At 40.2% G+C, this 8,097-nt stretch overlaps 1 pseudogene; it reads left to right on the top strand.

The window, feature by feature from the left end:
* Positions 1-4,325: 4,325 nt before the first annotated feature.
* LOC117286508 lies at positions 4,326-4,814 on the top strand (annotated as a pseudogene).
* Positions 4,815-8,097: the final 3,283 nt, after the last annotated feature.

Below are 8,097 nucleotides of genomic sequence, written 5' to 3'. Positions count from 1 at the left end.
GAAAGTTTGGTTAGTTGAGTCTTAATTAGTCCATTCGCCCATTTGACCTTGCCTGATGATGGAGGCGGATAAGGGATGTGAAGTCTCCATTGTACGTTGGGTGCCTCTGTGACCTATTGGATAATCTGAGAGACAAAGGCAGGACCATTGTCAGACTGAATGGAGCGTGGGAGAACAAAGCGTGGAATGATTTCCATTAAGAGTACGTGAACTACAGTGGCTGCTCCTTCCGATGTGCATGGAAATGTCTCTCTCCGTCCTATAAAAGTGTCTACCAAGGTTAGGAGGTATCTGACCCTCTTTATAGGGAGCATATATGTAAAATCAATCTGCCAGTCTCCCCCAGGTAGCTGTACCCTGGATTGGTGAGTTTCTGAGCATGTCTGAAGGCCACTCTGGGGACTCGTGACTGAGCAGACGGGGCAAGCCTGTGTTATTGTCTGTATGTGTGTTGTTAGGGATGGGTGATATAGGAAAGACCTGAGAAGATGTAGGAAGGGTTGGGCCCCTATGTGGAGTGAACTATGTATGTCAGTGAGAAGAGCAATTATCTGGTTATCAGGTATGACATGGTGTCCCTGATGTAAGAGCCCATCATCCCTCAATGCAGCACCTCAGTCTATATGTTTGGCCCTTTTCTAAGGGGTGTAATTGGGTTTTTTGTTTGTTTGTTTGTTTCATATAGATGTTTCTTTATTTAAGATGATTATTATTTTTTTTATTGAGTTTATTGGTACATTTAGGGATACAGTACAGTTACATTCATTGTTGGGGCAACAATGCATAAGATTCTAATAAGATTACTGACATTTAGAAATGGGAGGAAAGGAGCTAAAGGTGTAGGGAAGGTGTGATACGTAGGGGAAGAACAAAAAGGGAAAAGAAAAAAATGGGAGAGAATGAAAAGATGAAAATAAAGTGTTTGTAGATGGGGAGGGGAGGAGGGGGTGAAGGGAGGGCAGAGGTAAGGGGAAAAAAATGAGAATCAAGACTTGCCATGTAAAAAAAAAAAAAAATGGCTGAGTAATATTCCATTTTATAGAAAAACCACAACTTCTTTATCCAGTTTCCAACGGATGGGCAAATAGGTTGTTTCCAAGATTTAGCTATTACAAACTGTGAGCTATAAACATGGGTGCACAGACTTCTCTGTGATATGATTCTTTTAGTTCTCTTGGAAAGATACCCAACAGAGGGATGGCTGGGTCAAATGGAACCTCCAGTCCAAGCTCTTTGAGGTATCTCCATATTGATTTCCATAGTGGTTGCACTAGTCTGCACTCCCACCAACAATGGAGGAGGGTTCCTTTCTCCCCACAACCCCGCCAACATTTGTTCTTGTGTGATTTCTTGATAGCAGCCATTCTTTGTGGGGTGAGGTGGAATCTCAGTGTTGTTTTCATCTGCATCTCTCGAATGACCAGTGATGTGGAACATTTTTTCATATATTTTCTTGCTGCTTTTACTTCTTTGTATGAGAAATGTCTGTTCATTTCGGATGCCCATTTTTGGATCGGGTCTTTATATTTGGGGGGACTGATTGTTTTGAGTTCTTTATATATCCTTGATAGTAGTCCTTTGTCTGAGGTACAGCTGGTAAAAATTTTTTCCCACATTGTAGATTGTCTCTTAGTTCTGCTAATGGTTTCTTTTGAAGTACAGAAGCTTTTTAGTAAGATGAGATCCCAGTTGTTGATTCTTTCTGCTAGTTCCTGTGCTACTGAGGATTTGTTCATAAAGTCTTTTCCTATACCAATGTCTTCCAGAGTTCTGCCTAACTTACCTTCCAGCAAGTTTAATGTTTCTCTTTTAATATTTAGATCTTTAATCCATTTGGATTTTAATTTAGTGCATGGCGAAAGATAAGGGTCTAATTTTAATCTGTGGCAGTAATTGGGTTTTAAAGGTGGAATGAGCAGCATTTGATTTTGACTATGGAGAGTAGGTTTTTGTACCATTTTATAGGCCTTTTGATCAGCCCTGTGGTTTCCCTGAGCTATGGGAGAAGGTGTTGGGAGAGTGGCTGCTTGGAGGAGGGCACATATTAGATACCCATTAACGATAGGTGTCCCTTTTGTGGTCATAAAACCTCTTTCTTTCCACACTGAATTGTGAGAGTGTAGGATGTGGTACGTACACTTCAAATCAGTGTAAATGTTACCCCGCTTGTTGTGGGCCAGAGTGAGAGCCTGAGGGAGAGCAATTAATTCTGCTTATTGTGAGATAGTATTGAGTGGAAGCAGATTGGCCCAACTGTCTGTGTTAAAGAGACTATGGCATATCCAGCCCCCTTCTGGCTGGGTACCTGAGTGGGAATCAAGCTGCCGTCAGTAAACCATGTGAATTCTGGGTCTGGGACGGCCTCTGAAGATACATCTGGGAGGGAAGGAAATAGGTTTTCTATTGTTTCTATGCATGAGTGGGAGGGCGTCTGAATGGTCTTGGAGAGGAGTGAGTTAAGAGAAGGGCAGGACTGAAGAGAGAAGGATGGGTTTTCAATGAAAGTAGCATGGAAGAGTTGTAACCAAGAAGGGGACAGATGTGAGAGGCTATGGTGAGTAAGTCCTGTAAGCGATGGGGTGACTTTACTGTTGTTGGTTGACCAAACATTAGCTTGGAACTCTCTTGGGCAAGGAGGTAAGCAGTGGCTAGGGCACATAAACATGTGGGCCAGCCCTGGACAGTGTGGTCAAGTTGTTTAGATAGGTAAGCAACTGGGGCAAAATGTGATCCAATGTTTTGTCCCAATATCCCCAGTGCTAGTCCCGCTCTCTCAGTGACACAGAGAGTGAATGACTGTTGGAGGTCTGGGAGGGCTAAGGCCAGGGCAGAGAGGATGGCAGCCTGAAGTTTGAGGAATGGTCCCTTGATGGTCTTGTTATATACAGGCTCACAGCGATCCTCCTGCCTCAGCCCCCCGAGTGCTGGGATTACAGGTGTGTGCCACCATGCCCACCAATTTGATGTAATATTGATCAAAATGCTGATAGCATTCTTTATCAAGCTAAAAAAAAAAAAACCCTAAAATTCATATGGCAACAGAAAAGACCCAGAATAGCAAAAGCAACTTGGGCAACAATAGCAAAGCAAGAGGAATCATACTTGTGGATCTCAAACTACATTACAGATCTACAGTGCTGAGACCATGCAGCCATGTCCCCACAGGAAGACTACACAGCCTGTGGATTCCATGCCCTGGCCTTCTCATAGGCTCTGTGTTTTGTTTCACTTCTGCATGGGGCAGCAAAGGCACCCACCAATTTACTGACCTGATTGTTCATGAGGCCAACACCCTGGGAGAGAACATAAGCCCCAGAGAGTCAGCAGATCAAGGGACAAATAATAGACCTGGCCAGCAGTGCTAGTCCCAAGAAACACCCACAGCTATTGTAAATTAGGAAAACAGCATGCAGTTTTACTCTGAAAGTGACTACTTCTTCTGGGCTACATTGAGAAGAAACCTGGGCTGCACCTACCATATGGTCAAAGAGTGTTTGATCAGGTGTCACTTTGGGAAGGGGTTAACTGATTAAGATTGAGCCACAGAATAACTCCATGCCAGATTTTCCAGCATTATCCTCTGTTATGGTTTATATCAAGATGTCTGGGATCTGGGGATTTGGCTCAGTGGTTCTGCCACCTGCTTTGAAAGCATAAGGGCCCAAGTTTGATCCCTGATACCAAAAAAAAAAAAAAAAAAAATCTGCCAAAGCCTCATGCACTCCTAGGTGGGGCTTTTGAGAGATGGCTGTATCATGTGCATATGATTCTAGATTATAGGTGTGTAATAACTGGATTCATCCACTGATTGGTTTAGCATATTTTGGGGTATGGATAATGGGAAGACCTACCATGGGTGTGGATGGACCAAGCCTGAATGGAGTAAAGAGGGAAATGAAGGGAAGCCATGAACTCTTTCTCCTCTGCCATGCCCCTCTCCCATGCTGCCTTGTTTTAAAGCCAGCCAACTATGGACTGAAACCTCTACAAACTGTGAGCTAAAATAAACCTTATTTAACTTGTGAGTTTTGACTATTTTGTCTTAGCAACAAGGAAGTAACTATGCCACCCTCACACGGTGTCTGGGTGAGAGAGCCTCAACAAATAGCTGCAGAAAGTGTACAAGTTAGACTTAGACCCTCTGAGAAGTTAAAGGTCATGCCAGCAAGGACATGGACCCTACCCTAAAAAGACAGTCTCCTCCTCCCCTCCCATCCACCTTCCAAGGCTCCCCACTCCTTTCCTTGGCCACCACAGTCTTCCCCAGAGTTGCAAGTGGTGAATACTTTACCGGGAAATAGACAAGTACTCCAGGAGTAAAAAGTATGTCTCCCAAATTCAAGCACCACCTAAGTGGTGAAGATGTTGCTAGTTCTGTGAAAAAATGAAAGGAGGAATCTTTTGGAAGATGACTCAGATGAAGAAGACAGCGTTTTTCTAAGGGGACCATCTGGACCAAGATTTGGACCTCGAAATGATAAAACTAAGCGTGTTCAGAATCAGGTGGATGAAGTTATTGATGCCATGCAAGGAAATATTACAAAGGTAACTAAAAGGGAGTCCATGATGAGTGTTATCATTATATGAGCCTAAAATGCACTAATAAATGTTTCGTTGTTAAAAGAAAGGGGGGGTAGAGACTAGGTAAACTGCAGGACAAATCGGAAAGCTAAAGCAACTGCTTTAGCACCAGGTTAAAACAGCTCTGAAAGCAGGTGCGGTGGCATAGATGCCCAATAAAAGCCATCGTGGCTTTAGTTGTTGTCTTTTTGCCAGTGATCATCATTCTTAGAGTTGTGGAATATTGTACTTGATCCGATGACAGAGCCTCACATTAAGTAAGATCTGAGATAATAATAATAATAACGATAAAAGATTGCTACATAATTTAAATGAAACTTCTGTATATATCTTTCAAAACTTCTTTTTGAGAAACTAAGAGGCTAGGATTACTTCAGTTGGAAAATTGAAAATGTCCAATTATCTTCTTCCCTTCCAACACAATGTACTATGAATCATTGTATAAAGCAAAGATAGCTATTTTGCTGTATTCCAAGGATCTAATTTGAAACTATATGCTTGCCAGTTCATTATTTGGGTATATAGTCAAACATAGACAATATCTTATACTAATATGTTAGTAGCATAAGATCTTTCATCATTGCATAAAGATGGGGGTCACGCTACAGGTCCAAAAGCCAATGTGGAGTACCAAATCCTTATGATAAAAGTGATCTACAACCATTCCACCAATGTTTGCAAGGATGTTATTCTTTTTATAATACGACTGCTTTGTAAGCAGTTTTCCACATGTTTATGGGTCTTACAAAACTAAATGTTTCTGCCTTTGACTATAACTAAAAGCATTTTTTAAAAAAAAGGAGAAGGAAAAGGAGGAGGAGGACAAAGAAGGAGAAGGAGAAGAAGGAGCTGGGTATCAAAGTACTAGGATTAAATCCAGCAGTCTTCTTGTGGCCGACATCCAGAGGAGATCAATAGTCCAGTTGCCCCCCCCCATTAACCCATGTGAGCAAGGAGATGCCTCAGCTTGGCTGGGTACAGTAGAGTGGACAGAAGGGCTTCTGGGGCAGGAGTTGCACCTCACAAATCCACAGACTGTAAAGCTAGGTGGAGAAAATCATGAGATTCTGGATTCTGAGACTGCAGATCCTGGAAAGAAACAGAGTCTCTTTAAAAAATACAGATGCTTTTTTTAAACAGATTTAATTTTTATTTCTTTCTCTTCATTGTTTTTGGGGGCTTAGGTGTTATCTCTCCTTTTTTCTTTTCTTTTAATTTTTGTTACTTTTAACTTTTAAACTTTTTCCTTTTTTCCTTTTTCTTGTTCACTCTTTTCTGTTACTTCTACCTAATACTATTAATTTTCTTTTATGCCTCAATAGGATCCTCTATCTTACTTTTCTCTCCTCCTTCCAATCTTTCATTGACTAGTTTTTTCAATTGTATACTTTTCCCCCCTGTATTTTTATTAGTAGAAGCATTAAGCTTTATGACTCTTTAGGTGATTGGCTATATGCTATTACTGCCAAACATTTTTTTATTGTTAATGAAGTTATAGTTGCTGCATTTAGTAGATATTTACTGTAGGTCAATACTTCATTTTTCATAGTGTTTATACTATAATTGTAGATCTCTTTTCTATGGTTAAGGGTAGTACATTATAGATTATTGGGTATGTCAATATTCAATGTGACACTGATTTTATTGCTGTTGCCAAAATGGCATAGTTGTTACTTATAATTGGTTTTCTCAATTTGCCAATATCTTTTCCCCCTTGTATCATTAACAATACTTCAGACCATTCCCAGAAACTGGGCATTGGGTCAAATACACGGCAGGACCCCCCAACCAAATAAACAGGTGATTGGATCTTAAGACAGAGGCAAAGGCCTATTGTTAGCCATGCCCAGAGATCACTGAAAAGAGGTCTCCATACTAGCAATGAAGTCTTCTACTATAATCTACCCACAAAACTCAAAAAGAACAAACAAAGAAGAAAAAAACATGAGAAGAAAAAACAACAGAAATGAAATGACAGGACAACAGTGTGCTTCCAAAAAATAACCCCCAGAGATGATCCATGGGGCATTGGGGGGAAGGGTATGAAAGCCACATGGCCAAATTATCTGAAAAGATAAAAGAGGGAATAAAAGAAACATCAATAAGGTACTCAGTGAGCTCTAGGAAGATATAACTAAACAGATAATGAATCTAATAAAATGATCAGTGAATTCACAGAAAACACCAATAAAAAGCTACCTAAACAAAAATACATGAATGAGCAGCTTAGCAAAGAACTAGAGACCATGAAAAGGTACCAAACAAATTCAGGAGATTAAAAATTACATTCAAAATATGGGCAGCAGAAGCATCCAATGGGAGGACAGAGTATCAGGACTGAAAGATAGGGTTGCTGTCAGTGACCAATTATTCAGACATACCTTAAAAACAGCAAGAAACCTGTGCATGGTGGTGCATGCCTATAATCACAGAACTCTGGAGGCTAAGGGGTTCACAAGTTGGAGGCCTGTCTAGGCTATATTGGGAGTTCAAGGCCAACCTTGAATAACGGATCTGGCAGTTCCTAGATGAGGCAAAGAAGAATAAGATTAACTGGAATTCGTTAAAAGAACAGCACAAATGACATAAAATAAAACTTATTTACAGAAATGCTATAATAGCAGAACTCAGGATGCAGGGGCAGGAGGATTCCTCAGTTTGAGGCCAGCTTGGGTTATGTAGTGAATTCAAGGCTAGCCTACAAAATAACTCTGTCTCAAAAAAAATAAAATAAAAATACACACACACACAGACACACACACACAACAGCAGAAAACATTCCAACTATGACAAGGAAGTTAACATAAAGGTAGTGAGGGATGTAAAACTCCACATAGCCACAATCAGAAAAGAACCTCTCCATGATGCATCAAAATCAAAATCTGAGAAGTCCAACATAAGAACGGAATCATAAAAGCTGTTAGAGAAAAGCAACAAATCACTTATAAAGGTAAACACATGAGAATTATAGTAGACTTCTCAACATAAACCTTAAAAGCTAAAAGAGCTTGAAGGGTTTCAGTCCCTAAAAGAAAAATTCCAACACACATGAATATATTCTGCAAAATTATCTTTCAAGATTAATAGAGAAATAAAGTATTTCCATGACAAAGAACTCCTTAAGAAACTTATAACCACAAAACCAGCACAATAAAAAATTCTCAAGTATACACTAGAAAGACGCAATGATACCAACAATGCCAAAAGGAACAAATACAGAGGTAAGCAGTTAAGTAGAAGGGGAAAACAAACAGAAACAGGAAAATAATGCAATGGCAGGAATAAGTCAGTAATAATGTCAGTAATAATTCTCAATGCAAATCATCTCAAATCCCTAATCAAAAGGTACAGATTTTAAAAAATGGGTCAAGAAAACAAATCCAGGGGCTGGAGGTTTAGCTCAGTGGTTGTGCCACCTGCCTTGAAAGCACAAGGTCCCAAGTTTGATCCCTGGTACCCCCCCAAAAAAAAAGAAAGAAAAAAGAAAACAAATCAAAAAGTATTGTATATACAAAA

The sequence above is a fragment of the Fukomys damarensis genome, unplaced genomic scaffold (genome assembly GCF_012274545.1).
Source record: "Fukomys damarensis isolate Sample0158 unplaced genomic scaffold, DMR_v1.0_HiC HiC_scaffold_17, whole genome shotgun sequence".
Lineage (NCBI taxonomy): Eukaryota > Metazoa > Chordata > Mammalia > Rodentia > Bathyergidae > Fukomys > Fukomys damarensis.
Note: the sequence above shows the minus strand (reverse complement) of the source record. Positions and strands in the feature narration are given on the sequence as shown.